Below are 19,806 nucleotides of genomic sequence, written 5' to 3' on the forward strand. Positions count from 1 at the left end.
GACGCTACTCCCTCAACAACACTGTGGCCATTGTTATTGTTACCATAGGCCCTGGTCCGAGGCCTAAAACCAAGTTGTACTGCTATTGCCCCAACCATCAATACATGTGTGCATGCACAAACACAGACATGCGTATATGCACATGCACACGGTCGCTCGCTCCTACAGACACAGTCACACACACACCTCTGCCCCCTTGCTCTCAACAACACCCTTCCCTCCACCCCTATCACCCTATGAATAAAAAATGAAAACCACAAAAATGGACAGAGAGAAAATGGGATGGGGGAGGAAGGGAGGGGGGGGGGGACAAAGTGTCCTGGCGTGGATTTCTCCCCCTGTGGTTCCCACACGGATCTGAGCTGGAGCAGAACATTTCCCCGTTCCCTCTCTCTCCCCTCCTCTCCTCCTTACCAGGATGACCACACAACACAACACTGGAGGATTTAATCAGAGTCTGTTATTAAAGCAGTAATGGCCGCCACCTGAGAGACAGAGGATAAGGGATGACGTCTTTTTTTCCGACTGCATCTTTCTTGGGGGGGACTCCAGGAGTGAGAGAGTGGCCTCTGTTTGCCTGAGTAAATGCCTCCCCCCGTTCAACGGGCCTATGTCCCAGCAGGCGTGTTTAACCCCCAAAACTTTTGAGTCCTTTAAATCCCAATTACTTGTTCACACACTCTTACGGCCTCACATTAACCCGATCACCGTTGAAACGGATCTAAGTGGAGGACAATTCTAAAGCTTGAACTTTTCAGTGATTACAACAGATAGCAACATTTTGTCAAAAAGTGCTATGCAAAGTTTTACCTTGCATGCCAAATTGGAAAGTTTGCTGTTACTTACAATGTCATTCTAGTCACATTAGCACAAGTTAGCGTCAACCGTCCTGGTATAGGGACACCAATCCCATAGAGGTTAAAGCTATACTAACCAGAATTTGTAAAAAGCTGGCTGATGACTGAAGCCATTTTCATGTCTGTATCTATGTATCAATTCCTGTATCTATGTAATGTGTTCACCATGCACTTTAAGGGACCACAATTGAAATAAGTAATTGACTTTATTGTGTTATTCCATGTTTTAAAAATGCACACATTTTTTTTTACTGTCAAATAAAATCAACCAATCAGCAAATCAACCTTTAAATAATAATGGATAATCAGATTTTATTTGTGAGTCAGAGTTGCCTCTTTTTCTGTCGGATGTTCTTGAACATTTCCGGGGAGTTGACGCTGATCTTGGGTGAGTTTTGAATTCACAACACTGCTGGTTAAGGTTAGGATTGGGGGAGGGAGACTGATCCTTGATCTGCCCCTAGGGGAATCTTGTCTCATGCTGGTTGATATGCTGTCTACTTTCCATCCAAAACATGTTACTCAGGACGGAAAAGGATGGTCTTTGCGAGTGTATATGCCCATAATACCAAAGAAATACAACAGGCACACTCATTGGCTGGCATATATTGAACTACGTTGCTATGGTTGTCTCAGTTGTTGTTTGAGATTGATTGGGTTCGTACTCGACACCATAGGGAAATGAGGACATACAGATTGTGCCTTTCATTCTATAATGTATATTCATTGCATATTCCAGGCATTTAGTGGTTTACAGTTGTTTGGAGTAGTTGTCTGAACATAAGTTAAGTTTGTAATTTTCACTGTGTTTTGTGTCGCAAACCAAGTTTTGGGGTCTCTTAATAACTGATGTTAATTCCAAAACCATTTAAATCGAACGTTTCAAACGTTCAGCCACCTCTGGAGCAGGCCTCTGTATGGACAGCCTGACTGATACGTCAAAGTTGAAGACAAACAGGGGGAAAAGGGAGTGAAAATACCACACAGGCACTGACACAGGGGATCAATCCGATTGTAATTATTTCATTTTTCTCCGGATTGAATAAAAATGAGCGTGCTAGACAGTGAAGCAGTTTGATTAGGGAGATGCTAAGTCCCCCGGAGCCTCGGGTGGTTTTCTCTCGTCCTTTGCTAGCATAAAAGTTTTCTTTCTCTCTTTTCAGGGCTCCATTGGTACCCAGGCCTTTCCACACTGTTGGTATTACAAAATCCCCATTCAAAATAACCCTTGTCACCTGTCAACTAAGCCAGGCTGGTTTTCTAGGTCTTTATCCCCCACACACACACACACACACACACACACACACACACACACACACACACACACACACACACACACACACACACACACACACACACACACACACACACACACACACACACACACACACACACACTCCCAAACCCCCACCCATACATACACATCCCCACATTCATACACACACACACAAAGAGACACAGACACATCCACAAATCCGAACCACACACACCCACCCACGCTCACACACTAAAACCACATGTCTGGGAGCAGTTACTATAGCAGTTTAAAATTCATTACCCTGTTCAATTTAAGAAACGTTTACACTGGGATGGTTTTTGTTGGCCATTCATTTGGTGGTGTGAGGCGGCTTTGGGGTTCACGTGCATAAGACGCTGTCCTCTCACTCGCCCATCACGTTTAACCTTGTTGACCTATATATCTTCAATCCAACTTTGTGAATAGGAACAACTTCAGATAAGTGAAAAATAATTCAATACTTAACTATTTGTGTCATATCAGGATTTAATACATAGTAAAATTGGCATGAATTCAATTGATAACTACAGATGTGGGATCTTAATTTGATCACTCTTTTGCTGCTCAGAATTGTCATGATTTACATAAATTCACTGAAAACCCACACTAACACAAAGCTATATCAACAGTATTGCACTTTTCATGTAGCCTATTTTGGCCAGCTAATAACCTAGACACCAATCAAGGAATATTATGGATTAAACGTTCAAATCCTGTTGCTGGAGGATTATTTTTCTGTGACAATATAGGTCAAATTAAGATCTTACATCTGTACAAAGGTCTGACAACTTCCCAACCCTGTGAAAGATGATCATATAGAATAGAAAAAGGATCTTAATGACTTCTTGTCATAAAAATGCATAAAGATTATTATATCGTAACATTTTTCATAAAGATTATTATATCGTAACATTTTTCATAAAGATTATTATATCATAAAAATTTTCATAAATCATGTTCTTCTTTCAGGAAAACACACTACCAAGTAGTTTATGATTCTTAGAGCCTAAAGCACAGGCCAATAGAAAAATGCTGAAAATACTATGAGCCCAAATCTACATTCAAGACATTACTCAGTGAAATAAAATACATGTTTTGACTGGCCTTCTGCAGCTTAAAAGGAATATATTTTTTTTTATTAATCGAAAAAAATAATTGAGAGTGGAATAGTATTCTGAAAGTACAGTACATTAACAAGTTGTCAATGACAGCAATGTTTCAGGATGCAAACAAAAACAAGAAGCTACAGCGGTGAGAATACATACGACTGCAATTTTTATTTCCACATTTCCTGAAAACTTTTGTACAAAATATGTTTAAACATCTTTTTTGAAATTCTAAATTATTATCTTTTCAATGAAAATGTTTCACAGGGATGTAAAGAAAAAAGCTTCTGTTTCATATTCCATTATGCACAACAAAAAAAGAACCAAGCAGACCATGATCAAAATTCTTGGAAAAATATTTCAAAAATGTCATATTTGTTTATTTTGAGGTTTTACAATTTATGGAGGATGATTACATAGAAATATAAATTAACATTATTGGACCATAAAACTCTCCATAAAACTATACTGGCTACTATTGTACTGTATTTGACATTACTTTATGATCTCCTATGATTCTCCTAGGATTCACGAGTTAGGATTTCTAAATGAGTGTGCAAGACTCTATTTAACCAATAACTAAAAGAGGATCTATGCTAGTTAAGTGTAGAGCCTTAACCCTTTACTTCACAATTAGTATATAAGAGTGGTTTAGGGCAGTTGTTCTCAACTGGTTTTGCCTCAGGACCCTATTTGAACCAGGTTGTCTCATTCACAATCCAATTTTCGTAGCGGGATTTATTTGTTGTTGCAAAAATGCAACCTGGAAAACTTTGTTTAACCCTATATTGATAGTAAATGTACAAATGATGTGACAAGAGAACAACAGTCCCACCCTTTTCATTGTCAATAATTACATTTTGCCCATATTCTTGATGAAGAATGTTAAGCTCACTGCTTTGAGACCACAAAATCAACCAAATCCGCTAAATAGTGCTGCTAATAACTCTATATTACTAAAATAGTTCAGAGGTTAAATTATTTTAAAATATAGGTTCAGTATCATTTCTACACATTTTCTACCTAGTCATTTAAGTTCAGACTGTAGTATTTGTACTATTTTTACTCAGACACTCGCAACCCATTCAAAACCTCCCGCAACCGAAATGTGGGTCCACCAGATGAGAATCGCTGGTTTAGGGGAGGTTTACAACACATGGCGAAAATGGAGACTGTGCTAATTAACAACAAATAAAAATAAATGAGTGAAGACGTAATACATTTTAGCTGCATTCAGGGAGCAGAGTGGAGAGATTTCACTGAAGAGAGAGAACGAGAAAGTAAAAGAGAGAGAGAGTGAAAGAGTGAGAGAGAGAGAGAGAGAGATAGAGATAGGGGGGGGCAAGGTAACGTCAGTGAAGGGATGGTGGAGTGGTCAAGGAGAGAAGGGGTGGGGGTGAGTTGGGGGATTACCTTGTGTCGAAAGCAGCCATGAAGACGGGGTACTGGACATTTCCGTCCTTGTCCAGGGGCAGCCTGTCCAACAGCTTTTCAAACTCAGGGTCTGCGACCTCCAGGCCAAATCTAGAGAGGGTGTGTGTGTATGTGTGTGTGTGTCCAGAGGGGTTAAGGGTGCAAGAAAAGGGCAGGAGGGGGGACAAAAGAGAGGCATCGGGTCAGGACAGAGGGTGGTCATCCGGCCCAGTCACTTAGCCATGGCCCATAATGCCCCTGAGCAGCCGCTGGTCATTAGCCCTCCGACAGGGCCCCCTCCTCACCCCACACAGCCGGGTCAAGGGTCAATCAGCTCTCTCTGCGGCCATCACGTCGAGATGGACACATCCTCTCTCAATCAGAGGACTAATGGTGCACAGCGATGTCACACACAAACATATGCTCATACATGCAGATGCAGGCAGACACACATACACACACATATACACATACACCTCAAACTAGTCAACCGGAGAAATACACATAGAGGCAAATTAACTTAGCACAGATTAATTTGCCATTTTCAAAACAACATATCTGGATTTTGAACCTCATGGTTGAGCGCTATACAGATGAAGATGAAGATGAGGACACCTTCATCTAGTCTACATGAGGAGAACATATACCGTTTTGCTTGGTGCTAGAAATTGACATTTCAATATAATTTGTGTTTTGTATACTCAGTGTATATCTGAAACTATAAAATGTATCGCTTTCACCATTACGTTCTGTTGAATGAACTGTTGGAAAGCACATTGAAAGAGAGAGAGACATAGAGAAAAAGAAAAGGAACCAACTGAGATGACCATACACTATATATACAAAAGTATGTGGACACCCCTTCGAATTAGTGGATTCGGCTATTTTAGGCACACCCGTTGCTGACAGGTGTATAAAACGTTGCACCGTAATAGGATGCCACCTTTCCAACAAGTCAGTTCGTCAAATTTCTGCCCTGCTAGAGTTGCACCAGGCAATTGTAAATGCTGTTATTGTGATGTGGAAACGTCTAGGAGCAACAATGGCTCAGATGCGAAGTGGTGGGCCACAACGGCCCTGCCGAGGGCTGAAGCGGGTAAAAAATTGTCTGTGCTCGGTTGCAACTCACTCCCGAGTTCCAAACTGCCTCTGGAAGCAACGTCAGCACAATAACTGCTCGTCGAGAACTTCATGAAATGGGTTACCATGGCCGAGCAGCCGCACACACAAGCCTAAGAATCACCATGCGCAATGCCAAGCGTCGTCTGGAGTGGTGTAAAGCTCACCGCCATTGAACTCTGGAGCAGTGGAAACACGTTTTCTGGAGTGATGAATTACGCTTCACTATCTGGCAATCCGACGGACGAATCTGGGTTTGGCAGATGCCAGGAGAACACTACCTGCCCGAATTCATAGTGCCAACTGTAAAGTTTGGTGGAGGAGGAATAATGGTCTGGGCTGTTGCGGTGACTGTATTACCGCCACACCAGCGGTCATGAGTCATGAAGGCAGCCAAATTCCACGTGACTGTTTAGTCACGGTAATTACGCTTCTCCAAACTCTGGTGCTGCTGATGGTCGTTAGTAGCCTACCAAACTTGCTAACTGCCTTGTACTCAGTACTCTATTGCCCTTCTAATTGCTCTGACATCAATGCAAATGTGTTCGAAAATCTAATCACACACTTCATGAGAGCCCATGAGCTCATGTTGTGCAACATTCCTATAGGCTATGCAATTGTGCGAGAAAACAGAGAGATGGCCTCTACTAAAAATAGGAGGCTCCCATCAGGCTAGGTGTCCCGCTGTCACACCCTGATCTGTTTCACCTGTCCTCGTTACTGTCTCCACCCCCTCCAGGTGTCACTTGTTAACCCCAGTGTATTTAACCCTGTGTTTCCTGTCTCTCTGTGCCAGTTCGTCTTGTATGTCCAAGCCTACCAGTGTTTTTTCCCGTTTTCCTGCTTTGCTTTTTCTCCTTTTTCTAGTCTTCCCGGTTTTGACCCTTGCCTGTTCTGGACTCTGTACCCGCCTGCCTGACCATTCTGCCTGCCCTGACCTCGAGCCTGCCTGCTGCTCTGTACCTTCTGGACTCTGATCTGGTAATGACCTTTTGCCTGTCCATGACCATTCTCTTGCTTATTCCCTTTGGATTTATTAAACATCTTTTAAACTCCAACCATCTGCCTCCAGTGTCTGCATTTGGGTCTCGCCTAGTGTCATGATACACCATTACGCGCACCTGTCAAAATCATTACTCGCAGCAGCGCTCATTGGACTCACCTGGACTCCTTCACATTTTGACTGCATTCCCTATATCTGTCTGTTTCATCCCTGTGTCAGCATTATTGTCATTTTCGTTTACCCTGTCCAGACGCTGTCTGTATTCTGTTCCTGTCCGTGGTTAATAAATGTTCACTCCCTGTACCTGCTTCTCATCTCCAGCGTCGATCCTTACAGATTGCTGATACCACTATACGAAGCATCAGGGAGGTTTTAGTTTTTTGTTTTGTTGGTGACGTCGGGTCCGGGTGCCGCCGCCAATGTAACCGGGGGTGCCTCAGCTGGCGCATCGGGCTTCCACGCCTTAGCTAGCTTGAGAGGTTTCCTTGCCCTGGTTGGGTTGACAGGCTCCCAACCCACGTCATGCCTCAGCCGGCTCGTCGGGCTCCTACGCCTCGGCCGGCTCATAGGGCTCCCATCCCTCGTCGTGCCTCACCTGGCCCATCAGGGCCCCATGCCTAAGCCGGCTTATCAGGCTCCCGCGCCTTAGCAGGATCATCAGGCTTTCACGCCTTAGGCGGATCTTCAGGCTCCCACGCCTCAGCCGGCTCGCCAGGCTCCCACGCCTCTGCCGGTGCCCATGTCTCGGCCGGCCCGTCAGGCTCGCCCAGGTGGGACTCCTGGTGGTGCCCCTAGAGAGATTATCTGTATTTTTTCCGCTGCCTCTGTTTCGAGACAGGTGCATGATAATGGTCCATTCTAAATCAAAACAAATTTCATACATATATTATTTAGTACATGTAAAGACAAAATTAAATCAAGAATAGTTTGATGGGTGACAATATTACCCTATCACTTGTGAATGATATATTATCACTTGTGATGAAACTGCCTTTTTTTGTGCTACTTTTTCTAATCATAGTCGCACACCTCATGTAGCCTAGCCCATAGGCCTATATACTATGCTAAAGTGGCCAAATAACATTAATCCGATTGATTAAGAGTGTAACTGGCAGAGAAAAACAGGGCCAGAGGTTTACGTTTGGGAAAGATCATTTTCACCATAAAAATTCACCTTTATAATAAAAGCATTACATGCATAATCGGATTTGCGGTCACTTTTGATAATGGTGTTTTCCCCCTAATGGAATGTTTGCGCTTATAGCCTACTGCCATGTGTGCATTGTTGTGCTTATAATAATGTGATTAAATAGCATCGTAATTTATCAACATTTTAAGCTAAATGTTCTGATCTGTTGCGTCAGCCACATTGTGTAAAAAAATAATTATGCTAGTGGTTGTATTAATTTGGATTCTATTGCATCCCACTACTGTCCCAGACATTTTTTGGAATATTTATTTATCGCACAGAATAGAATAGGTCGACTTTTGTACTATGGACAGTTCTTCCAATATCTTCAACATGCACCTCGGAATTGGATAAGGACGCGAACAGTTGCGTCCCCGAGGTGTCTGTCTTCACTTGTAGCCTGTGAGAAAGACCCGATCACATGACGGAGAGCCATGTGAGTGAGAGGTGCTTAGAAGCTCTCAGCACTTAAGGAGAAGTGCACAATGCAGCACTCCATGCACAATGCAGCACTCCAGGCCGCACTGACCGCAAAAGGCATGGATTCTTTTAAGGTGCATTAAGGCCACAAAGGGGATGCCGCCCTGAAATTCGAGGCATTATCAAGTGCTTGTCAAATTGTCAATGAGAGACTAATGAAGTGTGTATACAGCCTGTGCAAAAAACAAAGCAGAGCTCATGCAGCCTTACAATTTATTGAAAATCCAAACATATAGCCAAACATTTTTAGAACAACTAAAGTTACATTAATAACTTTAATAAATTAAGCATATAGGAGAGCCTATTTCTTTGTTAACCGTTTTATCCCCTTTGTAGCCACGCGCTAGCGGACCCCCCCCCCACATTCCACTGAAAAGTGGAAAAGGTGAAATTCAAAAAAAAATTTTTTGAAATATTTAACTTTCACACATTAACAAGTCCAATACAGCAAATGAAAGATAAACATCTTGTGAATCCAGCCAACATGTCCGATTTTTTTAATGTTTTACAGCGAAAACACCACGTATATTTATGTTAGCTCACCACCAAATACAAAAAAGCCCAGACATTTCTTTCACAGCACAGGTAGCTTGCACAAAACCCCCAAATAGAGATAGAATTAGTCACTAACCAAGAAACAACTTCATCAGATGACAGTCTTATAACATGTTATACAATAAATCTATGTTTTGTTCGAAAAATGTGCATATTTCAGGTATAAATCATAGTTTTACATTGCAGCTACAATCACAAATAGCACCGAAGCAGCAAGAATAACTACAGAGAGCAACGTGAAATACCTAAATACTCATCATAAAACATTTATGAAAAATACATGGTGTACAGCAAATGAAAGATAAACATCTTGTGAATCCAGCCAATATTTCAGATTTTTTAAGTGTTTTACAGCAAAAACACAATATAGCATTATATTAGCGTACCACAATAGCCAACCACACAACCGCATTCATTCACCGCAAAGGTAGCGATTGCAAAAAAACAGCAAAAGATATAAAATTATTCACTAACCTTGACAAACTTCATCAGATGACAGTCCTATAACATCATGTTACACAATACATATATGTTTTGTTCGGAAATGTGCATATTTAGCAGTACAAATCATGGTTTTACAATGTGAATACGTAGCCAAACTGCACAAAATTATCCGGATATATTTCTGACACTCAACTAATCTAATCAAATAACTCATCATAAACTTTACAAAAAAATACATGTTGTACAGCAAATGAAAGATACACTAGTTCTTAATGCAATCGCCGTGTTAGAATTCTAAAAATAACTTTAGTACGACATACAGCTTACGTTATAGCGAGACAGCGCCTGCAATGAGGGCGGAAAATAGTACTAAACATTTTCCACAGAAATACGAAATAACATCATAAATGGTTCCTACTTTTGCTGAGCTTCCATCAGAATCTTGTACAAGGAGTCCTTTGTCTAGAATAAATCGTTGTTTGGTTTTAGAATGTCCTCTTCTCCTGTCGAATTAGCAATCAAAGCTAGCCAAGTGGCGCGAAGTTGTCCATCTTCACCAAACGCAGAGAACGGAAAACGCCAAAACTCCCGATAAACGTTCAATAATCTGATAAAACTATATTGAAAAAACATACTTTACGATGATATTATCACATGTATCAAATAAAATCAAAGCCGGAGATATTAGCCGTCTATACCGAAAGCTTTTCAGAAGGCAATCCAGGGTTCCTTCCCGCACCTTGCTGGACAAAGGAAATTTGGGGTCACGTCATTCCAAGAGCTCTTGTTCGACCTCAGATCAAGCTAGACACCCCATTCCACCTCCCACTGCCTGTTGACATCTAGTGGAAGGTGTATGAAGTGCATGTATATCCATAGATTTCAAGCAAATGAATAGGAAGGCCCTGGAACAGAGCCACGATTTCAGATTTTTCACTTCCTGACAGGAAGATTGCTGCAAAATGAGACTTGTAGATAACCTGTAGCCAGTGGGTTTGGCGACGAGTATGAAGCGAGGGCCAACCAACGAGAGCATACAGGTCGCAATGGTGGGTAGTGTATGGGGCTTTGGTGACAAAACGGATGGCACTGTGATAGACTGCATCCAGTTTGTTGAGTAGAGTGTTGGGGGCTATTTTATAGATGACATCACCGAAGTCGAGGATCGGTAGGATGGTCAGTTTTACGAGGGCATGTTTGGCAGCATGAGTGAAGGATGCTTTGTTGCGAAATAGGAAGCAGATTCTAGATTTAATTTTGGATTGGAGATGCTTAATGTTAGTCTGGAAGGAGAGTTTACAGTCTAACCAGACACCTAGGTATTTGTAGTTGTCCACATATTCTAAGTCAGAGCCGTCCAGAGTAGTGATGCTGGGCGGGCGAGCAGGTGCGGGCAGTGATCGGTTGAATAGCATGCATTTAGTTTTACTTGCGTTTAAGAGCAGTTGGAGGCCACGGAAGGAGAGTTGTATGGCATTGAAGCTTGTCTGGAGGTTAGTTAACACAGTGTCCAAAGAGGGGCCAGAAGGATACAGAATGGTGTCGTCTGCGTAGAGGTGTATCAGAGAATCACCAGCAGCAAGAGCAACATCATTGATGTATACAGAGAAGAGAGTCGGCCCGAGGATGAACCCTGTGGCACCCCCATAGAGACTGCCAGAGGTCCGGACAACAGGCCCTCTGATTTTACACACTGAACTCTATCAGAGAAGTAGTTGGTAAACCAGGTGAGGCAATCATTTGAGAAACCAAGGCTGTCGAGTCTGCCAATAAGAATGTGGTGATTGACAGAGTCGAAAGCCTTGGCCAGGTCGATAAATACGGCTGCGCAGTAATGTCTCTTATCGATGGCGGTTAGGATGTCATTTAGGACCTTGGCTGAGGTGCACCCATGACCAGCTCTGAAACCCGATTGCATAGCGGAGAAGGTACGGTGGGGTTCGAAAAATGGACAGTAATCTGTTTGTTAACTTGGCTTTCGAAGACCTTAGAAAGACAGGGTAGGATAGATATAGGTCTGTAGCAGTTTGGGTCTAGAGTGTCTCCCCCTTTGAAGAGGGGGATGACCGCGGCAGCTTTCCAATCTTTGGGAATCTCAGACGATACGAAAGAGAGGTTGAACAAGCTAGTAATTGGGGTTGCAACAATTTCGGCAGATAATATTAGAAAGAGAGGGTCCAGATTGTCTAGCCCGGCTGATTTGTAGGGGTCCAGATTTTGCAGCTCTTTCAGAACATCAGCAATCTGGATTTGGGTGAAAGAGAAATGGTGGGGGCTTTGGCGGGTTGCTGTGGAGGGTGCCGGGCAGTTGACCGGGGTAGGGGTAGCCAGGTGGAAAGCATGGCCAGCCGTAGAGAAATACTTATTGAAATTCTCAATTATAGTGGATTTATCGGTGGTGACAGTGTTTCCTAGCCTCAGAGCAGTGGGCAGCTGGGAGGAGGTGCTCTTATTCTCCATGGACTTTACAGTGTCCCAGAACCTTTTTGAGTTAGTACTACAGGATGCAAATTTCTGTTTGAAAAAGCTAGCCTTAGCTTTCCTAACTGCCTGTGTATATTTGTTCCTAACTTCCCTGAAAAGTTGCATTTCACGGGGGCTATTCAATGCTAATGCAGAATGCCACAGGATGTTTTTGTGCTGGTCAAGGTCAGACAGGTCTGGAGTTTACCAAGGACTATATCTGTTCCTAGTTCTAAATATTTTTAATGCGGCATGCTTATTTAAGATGGTGAGGAAGGCACTTTTAAAGAATAGCCAGGTATCATCTACTGGCGGGATGAGTTCAGTGTCATTCCAGGATACCCCGGCCAGGTCGATTAGAAAGGTTTGCTCGCAGAAGTGTTTTAGGGAGCGTTTGACAGTGATGAGGGGTGGTCGTTTGGTCGCAGACCCGTTACGGATGCAGGCAATGAGGCAGTGATCGCTGATATCTTGATTTAAAACAGCAGAGGTGTATTTGGAGGGCGAGTTAGTTAGGATGACATCTATGAGGGTGCCCGTGTTTACATATTTGGAGTTGTACCTGGTAGGTTCATTGATCATTTGTGTGAGATTGAGGGCATCAAGTTTAGATTGTAGGATGGCCGGGGTGTTAAGCATGTCCCAGTTTAGGTCACCAAGTAGCACGAGCTCAGAAGATAGATGGGGAGCAATCAATTCACATATGGTGTCCAGGGCACAGCTGGGGGCAGAGGGTGGTCTATAGCAAGCGGCAACAGTGAGAACCTTGTTTCTGGAAAGGTGAATTGGTCTGCATCAGTGGCTTGTAGGCTATGTGTGGATGCCAGCAGATGCTAAATGTGTTTATGTTGATTAACAGTCAATTACCGTGAGACCGACAGTTATTTGCTTGACAATCACTGGCTGAGAAATATTGTGACCTGGGTCGGTCTAGGCCCCTTAGTTCCAGTGAAGGGAAATCTTAACGCTACAATGACATTCTAGACAATTCTATGCTTTGTAGCAACATTTTGGGGAAGGCCGTTTCCTGTTTCAGCATGATAATGCCCCCGTGTACAAAGCGAGGTCGGTTTGTCGAGATCGGTGTGGAAGAACTTGACTGGCTTGACTGATTGAGCCCTGACCTCATCCCCATCGAACACCTTTGGGATGAATTCGAACACCGACTGCGTGCCAGGCCTAATCACATAACATCAGTCCCCGCCTTTACTCTTCATGGTCCCCGCGGCAATGTTCCAACATCTACTGGAAAGCCTTCCCAGAAGAGTAAAGGCTGTTATATAAAGGGGGACCAACTTTATTGGTACACATACTTTTAGTCGTGTAGTGTATCTAGCTGCTACAATATGCTCATATTTGCTATTTGTTGAATCACTACTAACTGAAACATTTCTAACAGAGCGAGGTACTCTGACTGGAGGAGTTGAGCCAGTTTAGCCTCCACAGTGGTGACTGTGGAAGCGTGGCTGATGCTCCCCTGGATATATGATGAAATCTGTGGTAAGAAGAATACATTGTCCTTGTCTGAATACCCGTTCTTGCATTCCAAGTAGTATTTTGGTTCTGCAAAATTAAAACGTTTTATAGTATATGACATTTAAAAAATGTACCGGTATGCTTTGTATTTGACAACAGCTGGTAATTAGAGATGGTGACGCACTGTACCAAAATGAACGAATGGTTGAAATCAATTACACATTAGATGACCTATTCCCAGTATGGAGGCGACGTTGTTGCTGGTGATGTCTGGTGAGGACCTGCCTTACAACAGGCCTACAAGCCCTCAGTCCAGCCTCTCTCAGCCTATTGCGGACAGTCTGAGCACTGATGGAGGGATTGTGCGTTCCTGGTGTAACTCGAGCAGTTGTTGCCATCCTGTACCTGTCCCGCAGGTGTGATGTTCGGATGTACCGATCCTGTGCAGGTGTTGTTACACGTGGTCTGCCACTGTGAGGACGATCAGCTGTCCGACCTGTCTCCCTGTAGCTCTGTCTTAGGCTTCTCACAGTACGGACAATGCAATTTATTGCCCTGGCCACATCTGCAGTCCTCATGCCTCCTTGCAGCATGCCTAAGGCACGGTCACACAGATGAGCAGGGACCCTGGGCATCTTTCATTTGGTGTTTTTCAGAGTCAGTAGATAGGCCTCTTTGGTGTCCTAAGTTTTCATAACTGTGACCTTAATTGCCTACCGTCTGTAAGCTGTTAGTGTCTTAACGACCGTTCCACAGGTGCATGTTCATTAATTGTTTATGGTTCATTGAACAAGCATGGGAAACAGTGTTTAAACCCTTTACAATGAAGATCTGTGAAGTTATTTGGATGTTTACGAATTATTTTTGAAAGACAGGGTCCTGAAAAAGGCATGTTTCTTTTATTGCTGAGTTCATATATTTATATTTTTACATTTTAAATAAATGCTCCTTTTTATTTTTCCTTTTTGTCCTTTTCAGTTTATTGAGAAATCATTGAAAATATGACATTTTTTCAATCTGAGTAATTTGATTTGACTTCAATTTGATTTTACTCCAACGCTGATGCACATACTTAAATGCCGAAAATGCAGTATATAATGTTTATCGTTTAAAAAATAACCATACTTTACTTATGTGCCCACATCGTATTATTCATAAATGACTTATACATATATAGAAAGATTTTGAGGGGGATAACACACTTTTTCCAAAGCTTCTCAAACTCCCGGTCCTCTAAGTCTCTTCAGCTCTGGAGCTACAATCCAACTGGTCCTCTGTAGGCCTAGCTCTGTGTGACGTGACTGGACCTCCAGGAACCTGTGGTGGGGAGAACCACATCATCTACATTTTAGTCAGCTGTAAGCAGACACTTTTGTCTAGCTAACTCTAGCTATCTCTGGTCTAGCATTCAGCTAAGGAAAGTGAAAACGTTTCCGTGACATTCAGATACGTATACATAGTGTGTGTGTGTGTGTGTGTGTGTGTGTGTGTGTGTGTGTGTGTGGATTTAGGATGACTATTTAGGCACCCAAACAGTACAGATTCTTGGTTGCATTCATATTGCAGATATACAGTACCATCTCTATTAAAAAATACTGCTTTTTTGTTTTCCACTCTCAATACCAAGCCAATTAAGTAGTCATATCCAAAATATTCTATCACTTTTAAACTTGCATGGACTTGATATGTGGTGACCAAAAGTTGATATTAGGGAAATTTGACACTGATACGTTGTAAATGTTAATGAGATAGATTGGGGGTAAGGCCCTGCAATAGACCTGTCCAGGGGGTGTACTTGTACATCAAGCTGCCTCACGCTATAGAAACAGGAGATAGTTTCCATCTCCGATGAGCCATTCTGGCAAGCCAAGGCATGTGCAAGGCTAGTCATTTTTTACTTACTTTGTAAATGTAGCCTAGTGTCCACAGGGTGGTTGATAGTGTAACTGACTAACAGACGTTTTCAAAAGATAACAATACTTGGACGCATGCGGGTGAACGCCTTATGGAAAGCAAGAAAAAGTCCTGTCAATCAGACACATCAGTTATGGGATTAAAGAGTTCACAATCATTTGACTCTCTCTCTCTCTCTCTCTCTCTCTCTCTCTGAGTTTTTCTTTCTCTCCCTCACCCCGTTCTCTTGCTCTCACCGTTTTATCTGTCCCTCTCACTCCTCTCTATTCCTGAGTTGCTTTTCTCTCCACCCTCTTACTTTCTCTCTCCTCCTTTCAGTGGTGGAAAAAGTACTCAATTGTCATTCTTGAGTAAAAGTAAAGATACCTCAAGTAAAGATGACTCAAGTAAAATTGTGTGAAAGTGATACAGTAAAATACTACTTGCGCAAAAGTGTAAAAGTATCTGGTTTTAAATGTACTTAAGTACAGTGGTGGAAAACATACTCAATTGTCATACTTGAGTAAAAGTAAAAGGTAAAAGTAAATCAAACCAGACTGCACAATTTTCTTGTTTTTTAAATGTAAGGACAGCCAGGGGCACACTCCAACACTCAGGCATTATTTACAAGCATATTATTTCTGCTTAGTGAGTCAGGCAGATCAGAGTCAGTAGAGATGACAACGCGTTATATTGATAGGTGTGTAAATTGGACCATATTGCTGTCCTGCCTGAGCATTTGATATGTAAGTAGTACTTTTGGGTGTCAGGGAAAATGTATGGGAGTAAAAATTTAAAAATAATATTTTGTAATGTAGTGGAGTAAAAGTAAAAGTTGTCAAAAACAGAAATAATAAAGTAGAGTACAGATATCCCCAAAAACTACTTAAGTAGTACTTCAAAGTATTTTTACTTTGTTACTTTACAGCACTGGCTCCTTTTTCACACTGTTCTATTTTGGTCACTCTTTCTCTTGTATTCCCTCCCTTTCAATACCCTCCTGGTCTCTTTCCCTCTTTCTTCCCCTCTCCCACCCCACCCCTGTTCTCTCACTCCCCCTCTTCCCTTTCTTTCTCCTCGCCCCCCTTCTCTTTGCTCCAACTGACTGGGAGTCTCCAGGTCTTCCTGATTGGTCACAGGGATTTCTGAACTGGTGGCTCTCAGGCCTTCTCAGCCTCCACTGTTTATGCAGCCAGTTTGCCCTGACAGGGGAGACACACATACCTCCCCGGTAGAGAGCTGCTGATGACAAACTCTCTCTTGCCATGCGCCCACACCCACTCATACATATATATACACACACACACACACACCATTTGACACCCAGACAATGGCACCAAAGAGAAGAGGTAAATACTTAAATAATCTCCATTCACTTGAGTCCTGTGGTTTTGGGCTCCCCTGTCGATGAAGAGGGAGTGTTTAAAGCATCCTATCAAGTTTGAACTGAGATTGCTCTAAAGTGGGTGTATTACGTCAGCATTGACTTAAAACAGAAAGGGCCATTTTGGCTCTGCGTTGTTTGAATATAACTATCCAGGGGGTGAGTTTCCCGAAAGCTTTGTAGCTAACTCGCCCTAAGCCTGCCTTTTGTCTAGAGTTATCTTTCCAGGGTTAGCCAATGCCCAGCCTTCTTTGACCCAGAGATTTCAGACCTGACGGTCTAGTAATGCCATTTTTGGGGTTATGGTACAGTATCTGTCACAACCAATGTCACGATTTCACTATGTTGGAATTTAGACACTGCATTGTCAAGGCATTTCTGGGCTGGGAGGGGGGGGGGGGGGTTGACAGTATTTCAGCTCTCAATAAGACAATAGAGATGCTAACTTAACCATCCGCTCTACGTGTCTGACACTTGCAGATCTTAGCCATAACAAACTCACACTTTCCCTAAAGCCTGAAGTACAACCCCGGCACAACCATAGCACGACTTACAATCTTTTAAATTATAAAAAATATATATTGGGAGTAGATCAGCTTTAATATTGCATATAAATTGTAGCTTCCATCAATGTAATTATCTGCATAATTTCCAATCCCCCATATATATATATATATATATATATGCAGTGCATTTGGAAAGTATTCAGACCCCTTGACTTTTTCCACATTTTGTTACGTTACAGCCTTATTCTAAAATGTATTACATCGTTTTTTGCCCCTCATCAATCCTCACAGAATACCCCGTAATGACAAAGCAACAACACATTTTTATAATTTTTTGCAAATGGATAAAAAAATGTAAATATGACATTTACATAAGTATTCAGACCGTTTACTCAGTACTTTGTTGAATCACCTTTGACTGCGATTACAGCCTTGAGGTCTTTTTGGGTATGGCAATACAGGCTTGGCACACCTGTATTTTGAAAATTTCTCCCATTCTTCTCTGCAGATCATCTCAAGCTCTGTCAGGTTGAATGGGGAGCGTCGCTGCACAGCTATTTTCAGGTCTCGATCGGGTTCAAGTCCAGGCTCTGGCTGGGCCACTCAAGGACATTCAGAGACCTGTCCTGAAGCCACTCCTGTGTTGTCTTGGCTGTGTGCTTAGGGTCGTTGTCCTGTTGGAAGATGAAACTTCATCCCAGTCTGAGGTCCTTAGCGCTGTGGAGCTAGTTTTCATCAAGGATATCTCGGATCTTGACTAGTCTCCCAGTACCTGCCGCTGAAAAAAATCACACTACATGATGCTGCCACCACCATGCTTCACCTTAGGGAGGGTATTGGCCAGGTGATGAGTGGTGCCTGGTTTCCTCCAGACGTGACACTTGGAATTTAGACCAAAGAGTTCAAATTTGGTTTCATCAAACCAGAGAATCTTGTTTCTCATGGTGTGAGAGTACTTTAGGTACATTTTGGCAAACTCCAAGCGGGCTGTCATGTGCCTTTTACTGAGGAGTGGCTTCCATCTGGCCACTCTACCATAAAGGCCTGATTGGTGGAGTGCTGCAGAGATGGTTGTCCATCTGTAAGGTTCTCCCATCTCCATAGAGGAACTCCAGATCTCTGTCAGAGTGACCATCGGCTTCTTGGTCACCTCCCTGACCAAGGCCCTTCCCCCCCGATTGCTCAGTTTGGCCGGACTGTCAGCTCTAGGAAGAGTCTTGGTGGTTCCAAACTTCTTCCATTTAAGAATGATGGAGGCCACTGTGTTCTTGGAGATCTTCAATGCTGCAGACATTTTTTGGTACAGTACCCTTCCCCAGATCTCTGCCTCGACACAATGTACAATTGCTTCAACCTCATGGCTTGGTTCTTAATCTGACATGCCTGTCAACTGTGGGACGTTATATAGACAGGTGTGTGCCTTTCCAAATCATGTCCAATCTATTGAATTTACCACGGGGGGACTCCAATCAAGTTGTAGAAACATCTCAAGGATGATCAATGGAAACAGGATGCACCTGAGCTAAATTTCGAGACTCATGGCAAAGGGTCTGAATACTCATGTAAATAATATAGGTAAGTTGCTAGCTAGCATTAAACTTATCTTATAAAAAAACAATCTGCATATTTAGTTAAAAGAAATTCATGTTAGCAGGCAATATTAACTAGGGAAATTGTGTCACTTCTATTGCGTTCAGTGTAAGCAGAGTCAGGGTATATGCAACAGTTTGGGCCGCCTGGCTCGTTGCGAACTGTGAACTAATTTGCCAGAATTTTACATAATTATGACATAACATTAAAGGTTGTGCAATGTAAGAGCAATATTTAGACTTAGGGTTGCCACCCATTCAATAAAATATGGAACGGTTCCGTATTTCACTGAAAGAATAAACGTTTTGTTTTCGAAATAATAGTTTCCGGATTTGACCATATTAATGACCAAAGGCTCGTATTTCTGTGTTTATTATATTATAATTAAGTCTATGATTTGATATTTGATAGAGCAGTCTGACTGAGCGGTGGTAGGCAGCAGCAGGCTTGTAAGCATTCATTCAAACAACACTTTACTGCGTTTGCCAGCAGCTCTTACTAATCTTTGAGTCACAGCGCTGTTTATGACTTCAAGCCTATTAACTCCCGAGATGGGCTGACAATACCTATAATGCCTATATGCCTATATAATGCCTATAAGAACATCCAATAGTCAAAGGTGTATGAAATACAAATGGTATAGAGAGAAATAGTCGACGCGTCATAATTCCTATAATAACTACAATCTAAAACTTCTTAACTGGGAATATTGAAGAACTGGGAATATTGAACCACCAGCTTTCATATGTTCTCATGTTCTGAGCAAGGAACTTAAATGTTAGCTTTTTTACATGGCACATATTGCACTTTTTCTGTCTTCTCCAACACAGTTTTTGCATTATTTAAACCAAATTGAACATGTTTCATTATTTATTTGAGACTAAATAGATTTTATTTATGTATTATATTAAGTTAAAATAAAAGTGTTCATTGTTCATTCAGTATTGTTGTAATTGTCATTATTACAAATATACATATTAAAATCGGCCGATTAATCGGTATAGTTTTCTTGGTCCTCCAATAAATCGGTA

General features: G+C 42.2%; 1 pseudogene; it reads right to left on the reverse strand.

Annotated features, from left to right (window-relative positions):
- Positions 1-19,806, reverse strand: part of LOC129841072 (uncharacterized) — a 42,856-nt pseudogene that overhangs the window by 16,554 nt on the left and 6,496 nt on the right.

Source organism: Salvelinus fontinalis, chromosome 42 (genome assembly GCF_029448725.1).
Source record: "Salvelinus fontinalis isolate EN_2023a chromosome 42, ASM2944872v1, whole genome shotgun sequence".
NCBI classification, from domain to species: domain Eukaryota; kingdom Metazoa; phylum Chordata; class Actinopteri; order Salmoniformes; family Salmonidae; genus Salvelinus; species Salvelinus fontinalis.